The sequence below is a fragment of the Schistocerca piceifrons genome, chromosome 2 (genome assembly GCF_021461385.2).
Source record: "Schistocerca piceifrons isolate TAMUIC-IGC-003096 chromosome 2, iqSchPice1.1, whole genome shotgun sequence".
Lineage (NCBI taxonomy): Eukaryota > Metazoa > Arthropoda > Insecta > Orthoptera > Acrididae > Schistocerca > Schistocerca piceifrons.
In genome coordinates, this window is record NC_060139.1 from 927,470,337 (window position 1) to 927,487,616 (window position 17,280).

The following is a 17,280-nucleotide window of genomic DNA, read 5'->3' on the forward strand; positions in this document are numbered from 1 at the left end:
TGTCGCAACCTTTCAATGAGTTTCGTACCCATCATCTTCTGGCGAAGACCACCGGCGCGCCGCGCGGGATTAGCCGAGCGGTCTAATGCGCTGCAGTCATGGGCTGTGCGGCTAGTCCCGGCGCAGGTTCGATTCCTCCCTCGGGCATGGGTGTGTGTGTTTGTCCTTAGGATAATTTAGGTTGTGTGTAAGCTTAGGGACTGATGACCCTAGCAGTCAAGTCCCGTAAGATTTCACACACATTTGAACACACCACCGACGCTGTACCCCCTTCCGGTGGAACGTGATTGCCCGGCCTACAGTAGCGGACGACAGCCAAGCAGCTACATAGATATGCAAAAGACAGCATCCCGACTCTTTGCCAGAAGATGATTGGTACGAAACTCATTGAAACGTTGCGACAAGACGACGCCACCACTCGGCTGATAACCCGAGAAGAATTTAACAGCTGAAAGTTGTCCATGCCCGCAACTGCGAATGCAGTTCATGTATTTCGCCACGGTAGTCCCAGCAGTGTCTTTTCCTTCGGACTTGGAACAGTGAATCTTACTTATTATCAACAAAGGCACTGCAGTATCTTAAAGGCTTGAAAGCTGACTCAGACTGGTTGTACATATGGGATGGCTGGCCCTTGATCTACACACTAGGTAACTTATCAAATGAATTTTTCACTATGTACCCGAAATTGCGCTGTTTTGAAACTTCCTGCAGCTTAAAACTGTGTGCCGGACTGGGACTTATAACCAAACTCGCTCCTCTTACCGAATGTCCTATAGGTACTCCGTAAGCTTTGCAACTGTGAAGGGCGAATAGCTCCGACAGCTCTCAGCGGAGGCCGCCTAAAGCCCCTTTTACGCCGAAGCGAACACTAACGAGCGTACATGAGCGAACGTGAATTCTCTGTACATCAAATGTATTCGAAATTGGGAATGTGGACAACCATCAGCTGCAGAATGGAATGACGACAATCGAAATTCGTGCCGGACTGGATTCGAACCCGGATTTCCCACTTATCGCGAGCTCTTGCTTTGCGATTTGGCTATCCGTGCACATCTCACGGTCTGACCCAAACTGTCGTCCGCCATGTGTCTACATCCTATACATCCCGTACAGGTGAGGCATTTTACTTGAAAGTTTCTTGCCCCGTGTCGACAGATAAAAATGATACTGCAGTGACTGTGTTATTCTGAATTACTATGAAAAGTTGCTTTTACATTCATGCATTCGCATGAATTCTCTGATGTAAACGCTAGGCCCGCGTGAGCACACGGCATTCGATCGTGTTCGGGTTCTATTCACCTGTGGTCGCTCGTGTCCCTTTAGTTGTCGGTCTTTTAGCGAAACATCAAATGAAAGTTCGTGTCTGATTCTCGCGCTAGCACTACAGAAAGCTGTGCTCTTCTGTCTTGTCTATTTTTAGTTTTGTTGACGTGAGTTGCGCGAGCGATACAGTGATCTGAAGAGAATGTGATATTGCTGGTAGAAGAATATTGATACCACATACGCTTCTCGGTTCCAAGTGGTCCACAGCGGTCAAATACCTAAGGCAAAGAAATATTAATGGCTGAAAATTGCCGAATCATTAGAAGGTCTTACTGAGGTGGCGAGTGTTGTGACTTGGCAAGACAGCCAAGCCACTATGAGGTCGCCGAAAGGCACGCGTTTAAGCTCAGGCAGGCTGGCGTGAGATCTGGAACAGTTAAAGGATTTGAGTCTAGTAAAAAAAGTACGTAGCTTCTGGAATACTTAACTTTAATCCATAATTGGTGAACATCGGTCTGACGGTACATGCATCACAAGATACATAGCAATTGATAATGGCGCCTTGCTAGGTCGTAGCAAATGACGTAGCTGAAGGCTATGCTAACTATCGTCTCGGCAAATGAGAGCGCAAATTGTCGGTGAACCTTCGCTAGCAAAGTCGGCTGTGCAACTGGGGCGAGTGCTAGGAAGACTCTCTAGACCTGCCGTGTGGCGACGCTCGGTCTGCAATCACTGACAGTGGTGACACGCGGGTCTGACGTATACTAACGGACCGCGGCCGATTTAAAGGCTACCACCTAGCAAGTGTGCTGTCTGGCGGTGACACCACAGCGAGAAAGACGATAAATTCATTAAAGGGACCCTCGCGCGCTCAATATTTATTGTGCAATAATGTTGTGTCAAATTATTTCGCGAAAATGTAAGGTCAAGGACAGCACAACATTACTGTACAATACTTAATTCTGGGGTTGCGTGGACGCGTCAGATGGAACACCACCTTCGTAGAGGACACCTCTATACTCGACGATGTGGAATGTAACGGAACTGAGTTGCTTGCCTTACAAACCGCAAGCACAAATTATATAGAGGACGAGTAATAGGCTAAAAAGCTTCCAGTGAAGGTTTTAATGGTTCAGGGACGCATTCACTGCGGCACACACTGATCAGCAGAACATTATGACCACATACCTAATAACTGATACGACCACCTTTGACATGATAACAGCGGCGACACATCGTGGCGTGAAAGCAATGAGGCCTTGGTAGGATGCACACACATACACACACAAGTCACCTAAATCCCGTAAATTCCGGGGAGGGCGGCATCGTGTTCAATCACATGCAGGATGTGTTTGATCCGGTTCAGATCTGGTGAGTTGGGGGACCAGCACATCAACTAGAACTCGCCACTGAGTTCTTCGAACCATTCCGTCACTCTCTTGACTCTGTGACATGGCACATTATCTTGTTAAAAAATTTCACTGCCGTCGAGAAAAATGGTCGTCATGAAAGGGTGTGCGTGGTCTGCAACCAGTGTACGACATTCCCTGGCCGTCACGGTGCCTTGTACGAGCTGTAATAGACCTAGGGATGCACACGTTAATGTTCCCCAGAGCGTAATGGAGCAGCCGCCAGCTTGTCTCTGTCCTTCTATGTAGGTGTCAAGGAGCTGTTCGTCTGGAAGACGAAGGATTCGAGCCCTCCCACCGGCATGATAAAGGTATTTGGATTCATCAGACCATACAACACTCTACCACTGCGCCAACGTCCAGGGTCGATGGTCACATGCCAATTTTAGTCGTAGATGTGTTGTGGTGCTATTCAGAATAAGATTTTCACTCTGCAGCGGAGTGTCCGCTGATATGAAACTTCCTGGCAGATTAAAACTGTGTGCCGGACTGAGACTCGAACTCGGGAGCTTTGCCTTTCGCGGGCAAGTGCTCTACCAACTGAGCTACCCAAGCACGACTCACGACCCGTCGTCACGGCTTTAATCTGCCAGGAAGTTTCTTGTGGTGCTATGTTAACATTGGCACATGCACGGGTTGTCGACTGTGAAGGCCCACCCGTTAGGAGTGTTCGGTGCAGTATGAGTTCAGACACGCTTGTAATCTCCACAGCGTTAGAGTTTGTTGTTAGTTCCGCCAGAGTTCGCCACCTTTCCTGATTTACCAGTCTGCCCAGCCTTCGACGTTCGACATCTAACCCCATGACGTCTGGACGTGGTTTCACCTTGGTTTCGCCATGTGTTGAAGACACTCACCACAACGCCCATCGAACACCGGACAAGTAATGCAGTTTCCGAAATCACAACCTGCCCTCGGTCAAACTCAAACAAATCGCGCGCCTTTGCACCCTACACGGGGACACCATACTCACCGGTACTACACGCACCGTGCATTTGTCTGAATAACAATCATTCTTTACCAGATGACGCTGATATCGCCTGGACGGGGTTACAGCGATAGTGGTCGGTAGTCATAATGTTCTGGCTGATCAGTGTAGATTCGTAAACCACAACAACAACTAATTATAAATTAAACTCCTCAACTGTGTAATTTGTAGTGTACATGTGCGCTTCTCTGTATATTTCTCTACAGTAAAAATTGCTGCAAACGAAATAAAACCATTATTTACTAATTACTTATCGAAAGCTGACTTGATCTTAGGTCTATGGTATAACAACTGTTGCAGCTGTAAGCTGACCCGACCTTATTTGCCAGTTCTGAAAACTGCTACAGGTAAAAAAACACTTCTGCTTACGATCATGACGCTGTGATATTCAGTTCCCTCTGCTGCTGCGGGCAACGGGGTACCTGGCGTCTCCTAAATAGTTAGCAATTTCATTTCTCGATGAACCGAATGCATCCTGTAGCTCAAGTCTAGATCTTTCGTCAATTACTTTTTTGCAGTTCTTTGCGGAAATTCGTTCGGAGTCGATTAAATATCTCTCGGTTTCGGAAGCAATTGCCGTTTATTGCGCATACTACCCTTACGCGGTATAAATCTTGCGCAATATATTGAGCAAGCGTCAGTGTTACACTACGGGCCATTAAAATTGCTACACAACGAAGATGACGTGCTACAGACGCGAAATTTAACCGACAGAAAGAAGATGCTGTGATATGCAAATGGTTAACTTTTTAGAGCATTCACACAAGGTTGGCGCCGGTAGCAACACCTACAACGTGCTGACATGAGGAAAGTTTCCTACCGATTTCTCATACACAAACAGCAGTTGACCGGCGTTCCCTGGTGAAACGTTGTTGTGATGCCTCGTGTAAGGAGGAGAAATGCGTACCATCACGTTTCCGACTTTGATAAAGGTCGGATTGTAGCCTATTGCGATTGCGGTTTATCGTATCGCAACATCGTTGCTCGCGTTGGTCGAGATCCCATGACTGTTAGCAGAATATGGAATCGGTGGGTTCAGGAGGGTAACACGGAACGCCCAACGGCCTCGTATCACTAGCAGTCGAGAAGACAGACATATTATCCGCATGGCTGTAACGGATCGTGCAGCCACGTCTCGATCCCTTAGTCAGCAGATGGGGACGTTTACAAGACAACAACCATCTGCACGAACAATTCGACGACGTTTGTAGCAGCATGGACTATCAGCTCGGAGACCATGGCTGCGGTTACCCGTTACCCTTGATGTTGCATTCACGGACAGGAGCGCCTGCGATGAAGTACTCAACGACGAACCTGGGCGCACGAATGGCAAAACGTCATTTATTCGGATGAATCCAGGTTCTGTTTACAGCATCATGATGGTCGCATCCGTGTTAGCCGACATCGCGGTGAACGCACATTGGAAGCGTGTATTCGTCATCGCCATACTGGCGTATCACCCGGCGTGATGGTATGGAGTGCCATTGGTTACACATCGTATTGACGGCACTTTGAACAGTGGACGTTACATTTCAGATGTATTATGACCCGTGGCTCTACCCTTCATTCGATCCCTGCAAAACCCTACATTTCAGCAGGATAATGCGCGACCGCATGTTGCAGGTCCTGTACGGGCCTTTCTGGATACAGAAAATGGCCAGCACATTCTCCAGATCTCTCACCAACTGAAAACGTCTGGTCAATGGTGGCCGAGCAACTGGCTCGTCACGATACGCCAGTCACTACTCTTGATGGACTGTGGTATCGTGTTGAAGTTGCATGGGCAGTTGCACCTGTACACGCCATCCAAGCTCTGTTTGACTCAATGCCCAAGCGTATCAAGGCCGTTATTACGGCCAGAGGTGGTGGTTCTGGGTACTGATTTCTCAGGATCTATGCACCCAAATTGCGTGAAAATGTAATCACATATCAGTTCTAGTATAATATATTTATCCAATGAATACCCGTTTGTCATCTGCATTTGTTCTTGGTGTAGCAATTGTAATGGCCAGTAGTGTATCAAACTTCTGCAGTCCCCTTCAGCGTATTGTGCAAACCGCCGATCAGTATTATTTTGCAGTAGGCCCAACGAAATAAATCTTACTAGAAAGGAAAACACGTTTCTCGTGACAGGACATTCACAAATGTTTATATTCGTCATCAATGATAAATCCAATACAGCTGTAAAAATTAATTTGTGTTTTGCTTTTTAGAAATTTTTACAACCATAGCCGATTTTATCATTGATGACCCAAAGAGAAATCACAGAAAATTTCCTTGGAAGTAAACAAGCATATATATTATGTGCGTATCATGCTGATTAAAATTAAAAGTACACTGAAGATCTGATCATTCTCGTTGATTATGTTAATGGCAGATTAATTATACAGCTGATGGTCACTGTTATGTTAGCGATTGTCGATGACTAAATAAAAATCGTTTACTCAGGTACATGCTGCCTATACAGCACATTTTATCAAGTGCAACATGTGGCGTTTCGCTTGTGTACTTAATATTAGTTGAGTATACAGCGATTCCCAATCTATTCGTCCAGTTCCTCCTTCACCTCCCCTCTGTCCATCTCCTCCATACCTTCTCTCTGTCAATCTCCTCCATCCCCATTCTCTGTCCTCCTCCTCGTTTTACTCCTCCTCCACCTCCTCCTCTACCTCTACTCACTGCCCATAACCTCCTGCCCCTTTCTGTACCCACCTCCTCCAACCACACCGCATCTTTGTATTCACCTCCTCTTTCCTTTCTCTGTCCACTTCCTCTCCCTCCCCTTCTCCATCCATTTCCTCCTCCTGTCTCTGTTCATACACTCCTCTCTGTCCGTCTCTTCCTCCCCCTGTCTCTGTCCATCTCCTCCTCTTCCCTTTCTCTGTCCATTTCCTCCTCTCCTCTCTTTCTTCATCTCCTCCTCCACCTGCCAGTGCTCCTCCTTTCTCCTCACTGTCGATTCATCTCCTCCTACCCCTTTCCGTCTTCAAGTTATCTCCCTCACCCCACTAAGAGATTGGTGGTTCTTACCCTCATATATTTCTTTCCAGATCTTAAATAATGTGTGTACCGAATTTGGCTGAAGTCGTTTCAGGTATTTAGGATGATATTTTTACTCATGGCATTGCCTGTGTACACATATGTCAAACATATTTCACATATATTTAACCTATTTCACATGTATTTGTACGAATGTTTTTAGTTGTATTTCTAGCGAATTTCATCCCGCATTTTCACTTTCATGCAGCTCAATGTTTATGACGTCGTATCTCCTCAACTATGTATCGTACAGTGCTATAATACATGCACTCATAAATTTGGCAACTGGCTGCGAGATTTGTTGTGAATAGAGTTGGTAGTAAAGAAGTTATATATCAAAACGTCATGCATGATGCGGGAGTCTCTCACGCATTTCAGTGTTTATGAGGTCACATTTCCTGTACTATGTGTTGTACAGTGATACAGTTTAGTAGGTATATTCAGCAAAATATATGTATACTGTCTGCGAAATGTGTTCGAAACAGAATTATTGGTAAGAAGTAATAAATAAAAATGTAATGCATGGTGCGGCAGTTTTCCGCGAGTCTCACTATTTGGATCATATCTCCTGAACTATGCGTCGTACAATGATATAATTTTGTAGGTACATTCAATGGTGTTTATGAATACCGTGAGAAAAATGTGTCGGGACTAAAGTTAGTAACAAAAACGTAATAAATTAAAACTCCATGCTTCACGTGGCATTTTTACTGCATGAACAGCGAAAACGTTGTAAGGGATTAACTTTTTCCTTCATTTTGTGAGGGTTGCCAGCAAAAAGAAGTTTCTCAAAGGTTTGAAATGATGTTTAAAGATTGTCACAAGTCACTGGGTGTTCTCATTCTCTAATGCTGGATCACTAAAGTATGGGTATTCATGTGTCGTACTCAATACTGCTTTTTCACCCCTACTCCCGCCCCCCCCCTTTTAGTATGAAGGTGGTTCTTACCCCCACACAGCACGAGATACGTGTACCAAGTTTGCTTGAAATCGGCTCCGTGATTTAGGAGGCGATGTGGACCATACATACATATGTACACATGCTGAACGTTAATAAAACCGAAAAACTGCAGGAACGGATTTCTGACTGGAAACGGAGGAAAGAAGGTCCTAAGAACGTGTGTCAGTAAATGGATGGTGAGCGCGAAACGACAACAAATCGTCTCGAAACACAGTACAGAACTGCACTGCATGCACATCACAACAGATGTTCAAAATTGCCTCCATTGGGTTGCCGGTGGTCGGGGTAGGGGCGACTGTCATGCAGGATATACGTTGTATTGTATTGAACAGGAGACCTAGCCCTAAGTGGTTCACAACTCCACAACAGGCCACAGCAGTCCACCCACCCCACCGCCGCCCCACATCGAACCCAGGGTTATTGTGCGGTCCCCAAGGAACGTCTCATACCAGACGAGTGTAACCCCAAATGTTTGCGTGGTAGAGTAATTTAATGGTGTACACGTACGTGGAGACAGTGTTTGCACAGCAATCGCCACCATAGTGTAACTGAGGCGAATTATGGGGAACCAGCCCGCATTCGACGAGGCAGATGGAAAACCGCCTTAAAAACCATCCACAGACTGGTCGGCACACCGGACCTCGACACTAATCCATCGGGCGGATTCGTGCCAGGGACCGGCACGCCTTCCCTTTCGGGAAGCAGCACGTTAGACCGCGCCATTACCCAGGATGGCTAGGATATACATAATCGTACTTTGGTCTACATCGGGAAGCAGCACGTTAGACCGCGCCATTACCCAGGATGGCTAGGATATACATAATCGTACTTTGGTCTACATCATATTGTCGGGCCGCTTGCCTGGTACTTGTAATAGGGTTCGTGTCAGTATCCTGTAGAACCTGGTCCTCCAAACCTTCTGTACCGTGGCAGCGATTCATTTCCGGACACATGTTCACAGGACCTTTTTTCCTTCATTTTCAGTCAATGCGTCCCTGCAATTCGTCGGTTTCATCGATATATGTACGTACATCCATTTTATATGCATGGATTTCACTGATAATATTGTATTGGCATTATCTTCCTTACATGTACTTTAATAAAATCCCTTAAGCGCTTAGAATATGTCACTGTAGACATCATAAGCTCTCTGATTCATACCACCCATTGAAATACTAAACAATCATTAACGGAACAATCTCATTTAGCTAACAACCAGAGTGTTTATCGGCTTATGTAAGTTGTTCGTAATTAGAGTTCTGCTATTTAATTTCTTCCTTTGTTGTAATGAAATGCCAACGAAAAGTGTTTACCGTAAGATGTTCAAAGTTTTGGAATAACGTAAACTAGAGCTGCTAATCAGTGTCAAGGGCATTACCTTGATGCATTTCACGTTTACGTTCGGAATGAGACACTTAAATTCTTTCTCTATTTTGCTTACATCTTCAAAAACAGTGCGCTCGCCATGTAAAATAATCCTCTCTGAAAATCGAAGTCTTGCATAGTATATCTGACTATATTGTGTTGTATCCCAAGTGCCGATTAGCGCCAAGAAACAATGCCGCAATGTTTGGTGGCCCTGTGCGCCTCCCGTTTTCTCTTCCGTTCCCACTGTTTAACGCTTATTCACAGTAACTAGCGATCGTTGCGGTTTTGTGTACGCATCTATGGTAACGCTTGTGTTATCGCAGCTATATAGACGGCTGCTGCTTTCACCAGCAGTTTTTAGCGCTTCGCAGATGAAAGCTGAGAACAGGACTGTCAGCTGCCTGGGATCGTCTCTCGCCGACTGTACTTACAGACTTCCATGTCAGATCAAAAACTGCTGTAATATTTCATCTATAAGGAAGTGGAAAAAGTAATAAGTAAAATCTTGCTTTACGAAAGCAATTGATTGATGGCTTGAAATAAAAAAGGCTCTAAGTGTCAAAATCATGAATTTGAGGAAAATTAATTTTAAGTATAGTAGAGAGTTATTGGCCTTAATTACGTGATTACTGTTTTTTATTTGACAGCTAAGCATAGTATGAGTCTAGTTTCCAAAGGAAATTGCAAACATTGTATTGTAATAGTACAAAAAACTTAATGAAAGTGGAAATGCAATGAAAAGCTCTAAGTGCCACAGTTAAAGACTTAGCAGAAAGATAGGAAAAGTTCATTCTGCTTTTGTAAAACTGTAGGTGGCCATTATTTGTCAGCTGCTGATCATTTCAATGAAATCTTTGTTCTTTTCTTCACAAATGTGGCTTGTAATATCCAGCGTCAGTAGTTACATTTTGTTGATGTCCTTTAGTCGTAAACCTTTTCTCAAAATAGTGATACCTTCCCAGGCCTCAATTTCACTTAAGCTTCTCCTCGTCTTAATTACATGAGGCTTATGTTTGTCTAACTATAGCTACTGTACTTTGGATACGTTCAGACTTGCTTTGTTTACATTACAATCTGCTACTTTTTCGAAATCTAAGAAGTCAGATGCATTCATGTTACTGACGATAAACGGCTTTGTTTTGTCTTTACATCTTCTGGGACAGTATATTTGGCATCCCATGAATGAATAGTGAGTAATGAGACTTATCTCCTGGCTGGATGAGCTTTTGCAGGAATACATTTATTACTTGAACTTATGTATTCATTCCCTCAATTTTTCACTTTTTCCTCATTGCTGTCAAAGTACCTTCTCCTTTAATTCGCCGTTTCTTCTCACTCAAAGTGTTACAAACATCCACTGCCCCAGCCATTTTATCTAACATTGAGAAGTAATCGTGCGGAACGTAGTCTTCCTTAATCTAATGTTAACAGCAGTGGCTGTTAATCCACATGCCATATGTTGATTGCATTTGGTACTACATATTTATTCGTGGCAGTTTGAATCTCTTATTCCTTATTGGGTTTGACATGTAGGTCCCATTTCACACAAAACTTCAGAATTCCTTATTATGGCACTTAGAACCTTTTTTATTGTAAGTCTTTATTTCCAGGGAAGTGACTTAAGTAGCGCAACAGATATTTATAATCAAGTTTTAACACTGCACATTGTAGCAGTTCTGTTTGTCGTTACTGCGTTGTTGTCATCTATTCCTATAGACTGTGTGAACAAATGAGGGTGGTGTTTCATAAGTTATGTAAGGGCCTGTTGTACAGTATCCAGTTAGCAGCCAGTTAAGCGCTATTCTCGGAACAGCACGAGAAAAGCGTTGTACGAACCAGAATAACGCCTAATCGGAGAATAAACTCGGGATAACTTAACAGGCGATTTCTGGCCGGTTAGCGAGCTTAACCGGGGAATAAGTTTTCAAGATAACAGGAATAGCGACAGATGCAGACAGCGATGACGATATTTTGGCTGAAGTGTTCGTGAGAATGAGGAAGGAGAAGAAAATGAGACGACGCCGATTCCGAATTTATATCCACATTTAGCTTATCAAAGGGAACCGTGCTTTGTGTTTTCAATCTTGTACTGAGAAACTGGAGCATGTGACGAACAGGTGAGACTATTTCTCTGTTTTCTTCAATAATACTGTTCATTTATAGTGATAAGCATTTGCTTTCAGTACTTCGTTAAATGGTTCAAATGGCTCTGAGCACTATGGGACTTAACATCTATGGTCATCAGTCCCCTAGAACTTGGAACTACTTAAACCTAACTAACCTAAGGACAGCACACAACACCCAGCCATCACGAGGCAGAGAAAATCCCTGACCCCGCCGGGAATCGAACCCGGGAACTGTACTTCGTTAATTCCGTCATTTTATTTATATAAATCAGGCACGTTAAAATAACGATTCGTAGGAAAATAGTCTTGTTTACCTGGTGTGCGTCACAAATGTTGCAGTAGCGAAAAGGACTATTCCGTTTCATTTAGCAGAAAATGACGATTCGCAGAAAAATAGTCTTGTTTATCTGGTGTGTGTTACAATTGCTGAAGTAGCGGAAGGGACTATTTCGTCTTATTTAGCAGATAGTACCATAATAGACCTAACCAAATCGAAAAACCACACCAATTACGTGCATTAACAGCTTTTTCTGTTTTTAACGTAACATCAATTTTTCGTGCAGCAAAACGTTTTGATGAAACAGTAGTGTCCCAATCTCATCAATGGCAGAAAATATCGTTACACTTTGTTTTCTATTAGGAATGCCCTCTTTTTGTAACCACCACAGCAGTGTCAAAACAACTTTCTAGCTTTTATTGAAAGTGTTAGAATTACAGTCCCATTAATGTTTCAGAGCAAGAAGATCGTCTCCCACCTACCATTATTCAATGAAGCCAGTGAACTCTTTGTGTTTATTCGGGCTAAGTTTAACATAGTAAGATTAAGAGGAAAGTAAGATTCTTTTCTGAATAGAAAGTGATGCTTCCCCAGCTATAGGACGTAACTGTTGTTTTATTGTTATTAGTATTATTCCCATAAGCCTACCCATATTTCTCATTGTATAATAGCTGTATTTGTATGCTATAAGAGCGGAACAGGAATCTAGTTATCTGCATAGTTGTAGCATGTGGAAAAGTGCATGGAATGCTACGTTTTTAAATTTCCTTGAGTGACAAAAACATTGGTACTTTTGATCCAGCTAACGGGAATCTTTTGTTATTGGATGCACATAATCATAACAGTGGAAGGAGCGGCTGCAAATTATGTTTTCAAATTTCTCTTGAATTGTCTCATGTCTTTCTTTTCTTTCTTTTAGTGATGACTCTGTTCTACCAATGAACCAGCAGCAACAGACACTCAAGTATTTTGCCTCTGATGATTTCTTTCTGTCCATTGGAGACTTTATTGATATTGGCAAGGGGACAGCCAGCATGATTATTAAAAGGATATGTATGACGCTGGACAACGCGCACAAGAGAAGTTGTTTGTGATTGGAAACTGCTGCGTATTTTTTTGTATACTTTATTTAGAAATCTAGAAAGATCTCTTACTGGTCAAATAACAAGTACCTGATCAAGATAGGAAGTTATAAATATATGTACCCACCAATTTAGTTAAAAATTTTGCATCTATATTTTCACTGAATGAGACTGCAACAGTTTTCGTGTTTTCTACTGCACTCTTGAACTGACTCACAGTATTTACCGGCCTCAAGGTATCCTCAAGTGAGAAGTTTTGCGATCTGTAACGTTTATCACTCTTGTTTGACATGCTGTTTTCTGCAGACGACGAATATGAAATGAGGTACGCGAAAATACCCAATAACTAACCGAGGAATAAAATGGCGACGTACAACGCGTACGCCAAGTTAACCAGTCGTTAGCCTATTCCTCGGTTAGCTAGCCCTGGATTTATCCCGAGATTGTACTACTGGCCCTAAGTTAAATACGTAATCTTAGTTCTTTATTGGCAACACAGCGAAAGGTCTCTTGACGGTTATGTGGAAGAAGGTAGGTGTTATGCCACTCTCAGTTTATATCACATCCACGTCACAAAACGTATTTGCTGTGTTTCAGCTCAAAAGACGCGCATGTAACGTCAGTATTACTCTGTTGGTCTTCATTTCTAATCTTAAGCAACTCAGTAATTGAAAGTTAGCGCCTGCGAAATGCCCGCCATCAGACGGCGAAAGCGCAAAGCGTTAGCCAATGTAGTTCCGACACCACCCGCGCGGCGCTACTGTCTGGCGTGCGCTAAAGCCGTGTTTTACAGAGCTTTAGTGTGCGTTACATAGTTCACTATAAACTGCATTCACTAGTGAACCGTAATAACGTATACACAGAACCCACCCCATGTGAAAGTTTATGGAATAACGGTTGGCAGCTGATTTTAGAACAACTGGCATTGACGCGAATTAAAATGCACTGTGGTACAGGGCTTCTGCTGTTACGACAATGGTTATGTGCCGTTATCTAGGAGCAGCACAGTTCAACCTATTCTACTTACTGTTTGGGCAACGAGATTTAGTTTTTCTGTTGTTTCCCTAAATTACTTCAGGCGACTGTTGGAATTATTCCCTCAAATAGGCCACAGCCAATTTACTTCTGCAACCTTGTCCATGACACACTCTCGGGTTCAGTATACAACATTAAAATTAAAAGACAGACACCTTGGTATACTGCGTACTGAGAGCAATATAGCCTCTTTGATATACAGATAAAGCTATAAAAGGTGATTTTTGATAACTATATCTGAACTGACATGCAATTCTCACATTATTCACCTCATATTTTTCAAGCCCATTAGAAACATCCTTTGCTTTAGTTTCGCTGTTTGATGAAGTATGAAAGAGTTTCTACTCTTTTTTATACGTGCAAGAGTTCCAGTTACATGTACGACATAGAATAAATGGTGTATCTGTGTCATTTGCTTCAGTATTACTTGTGCAGATGTGTTGTGTCTCTCATTGCACATGAATAAGGACAGATGTATAAAATTAAGCAGAAATATGCTGTTAATGGAAGAAACATTTAGCAGGGCTATGTAGGGATAACCTGAACAAGAGTCAGTTTCTAAACAATGATATTTACTTTTATATACTATAGTGACAATTTATGGTACATTTTTATTACAGTTTATTCAAAGATGTTAGCCCCTGTGAGAAGGAGCAACAGACGAAATTGTCATTACGTAAGCGGATCTTCTCATGTTGGCTACATTATAAACACATTGTCAGAAGATTTCCAACGGATTGCTACGGATATTCAGTAGTTACTTACCTTTCATTTGCACCGACTCTTCTCATACGTAAGGCGCGCTCGGAAGGGTTGGTATCACATTGTCAAAAACCTTCTAGCTGTTTGTTGTGATCTAGTGGGGTAGAGAGATTCGTTCTTCATGTGGCATATCTATGAAGGAGAGACCAGGATCAGGCGAACCGATGTCTTTCAGACGTCTATCGCGTGCAGTACAGTCATCCTGTAGCGGAAGAATAGCAAATGGTCTAAATCCAAAAGTGATTTTCGTCGAAAATCATTCTCGTCTGAGGACGGACCCAAACAACAAGTAAAGAATACTTTATTACGCTTATGTGTCTCGACAGTTGCGAATATACCGCGGTATAAAGTTTAATCTTTAATTTTACACCCCTACTAGGGAGTATTGTAGGACCACTGCTGTTCGCAATATACATACATCAAAAAAAGTTTTGCATCACCCCGGTTCCAGAACTCCTGAAGATAGACTTTGACTGTGGATATTGTATCAGAGACACAGACCATTTGACTGTTCAGAGATGTCACTAAACCAGCCCAAAGATGTAAACAACCATGCATCAGCAGTGCCTATTGGCGGAAGGGGGTCCGACAGCCGATCAGTTGCAGTCACTCCACCAGGAAAGAAGTACACGGCTCGTGTTGTCTGTAGTTCAACCATGCCTAGACGGTCAGTACCGCGGTTCGATCGCGTCCGCATTGTTACTTTGTGCCAGGAAGGGTTCTTAGCAAGGGAAGTGTCCAGGCGTATCGGAGTGAACCAAAGCGATGATGTTCGGACATGGGGGAGATACAGAGAGACAGGAATTGTCGATGACATGCCTCGCTCAGGCCGCCCAAGGGCTATTATTGCAGTGGATGACAGCTGCCTACGGATTATGGCTCGGAGGATCCCTTACAATAACGCCACGATGTTGAATAATGCTTTTCGTGCAGCCACAGGACGTCGTGTTACAAATCAAACTGTCCGCAATAGGCTGCATGATGCGCGACTTCACTCCTGACGTCCATGGCGAGGTCCATCTTTGCAACCACGACACCATGCAGCACGGTACAGATGGGCCCAACAACATGCCGAATGAACCGCTCAGGATTGACATCACCGATGAGTGTCGAATATGCCACAACCAGACAATCGTCGGAGACCTGTTTGGAGGCAACCCGGTCGAGCTGAACGCCTTAGACACACTGTCCAGCGAGTGCAGCAAGTTGGAGATTCCCTGTTGCTTTGGGGTGGCATTATGTGGGGCCGACGAACGCCGCTGGTGGTCATGGAAGGCGCCGTAACGGCTGTACGATACGTGAATGCCATCCTCCGACCGATAGTGCAACCATATCGTCAGAATATTGACGAGGCATTTATTAACGATAATTCGCGCCCCCATCGTGCACATCTTTTGAATCACTTCGTTCTGGATAACGACATCGCTCGACTGGAGTGGCCAGCATTTTCTCCAGACACGAACCCTATCGGCATGTCTGTGATTGAAAAGGTCTGTTTATGGACGACGTGACCCACCAACCACTCTGAGGGATTTACGCCGAATCGCCGTTGATGGGTGGGACAATCTGGACCAACAGTACCTTGATGAACTTGTGGATAGTATGCCACGACGAATACAGCCGTGCATCAGCGCAAGAGGACGTGCTACTGGGTAGTAGAGGTATCGGTGTGTACAGCAATCTGGACAACACATCATCGTCACCAGAAACTTGACTTGACTCAAAAAAGACCAACGCTGGCATGCAAAAAAGTGCTCTTTCACTGGGATAATATACCATTCCACACATCAGCGTTAAGAATGGTGAAAGTGCGTGAATTGGTCTTTGAGTTGGTTCCCCATCCACCCCATTCACCAGGCTTAGCTTCAAATGTCTTCTTCCTGTAAACTTGAAAATTTGGCTTGAGGGGAAATCATTCGCATCAAATGAGGAAGTGACAGTTGCAGTCAACGAGTATTTTGCAGAGTACGACAGAACTTATTTTTCCGATGGGATTAAACATCTGGAGGACCGCTGACCAAGTGTGTATCCCTCAACGAACATTATCTCGAGAAGTAATGTGACTTCTTTACGAAACAAACTTTTCTTCCTTTTTTACCAGGCTTACCAAACCACCCTCGTACCTGGGACGACGTGTACAGAAAGATTTGAAGTGGAGCGATCGCATAAAACTAATCACAGAAAAGACAGTTACCTGTCAGTTTCATTGGAAGAACATTTAAGAAGAGTAGTCGGTTCGTGGAGGTAGCTTACAAAATTATCGTTCGGCCTACACTTCACCATTAATCGTTAGTTGGGGACCGTTACAAGATGGAACTGATGAAAGATATAGAGAAGATCCAAAGAAGTGCGTTTCCTCGTATGTTCTTTTAGTATGCGCATCGAACTCCAGTGGAAGTGCTTCATGTGGTGGTTTACAATTATAGCTCCGAGAGCCTACGATGCTACAAGAGTCAAGCAACATATTGCTCCCTCGAACACATATCTCGCGAAAAAATCGTGAAAAAAGAATTGGAGAGTTTCCAGGTCACTCGGTGGCTTACAGAGCCGTTTTCCCGGCACGATTCGGTAATGGTACAGGAAAGTTGTGGCGGAGGGAAGCGGAGGGGAGCGACAGTGGTGCGCGATGTCGCCTCCGCCATACACCGTAACGAGGTTTGAGGGGAGGAGGGGTAGAGCTCTTCAGGGTGAGTCGTAAGTTCCGACACAAATGGTGAAACGGGTGGCTAATACTTATTTTATAGGTACAACCGGTGCCAAATGATGCTACAGTTAAGGGATATAGTCAGTAACCACACAACCCTTCAGCATCCCCACACCCGTCTATGCTTCCTCCCCCCCTTCCCCCCTCCCCCCACCATCCGAATGGAAATGTCAAGCAGAAAGAAAATCTTCAAATATTTGACGTTAAACCTGTAAAACCTTCATCATTTAATGCACTAAAGCCTACCGGTAATTATTTGTCCAAGCTGT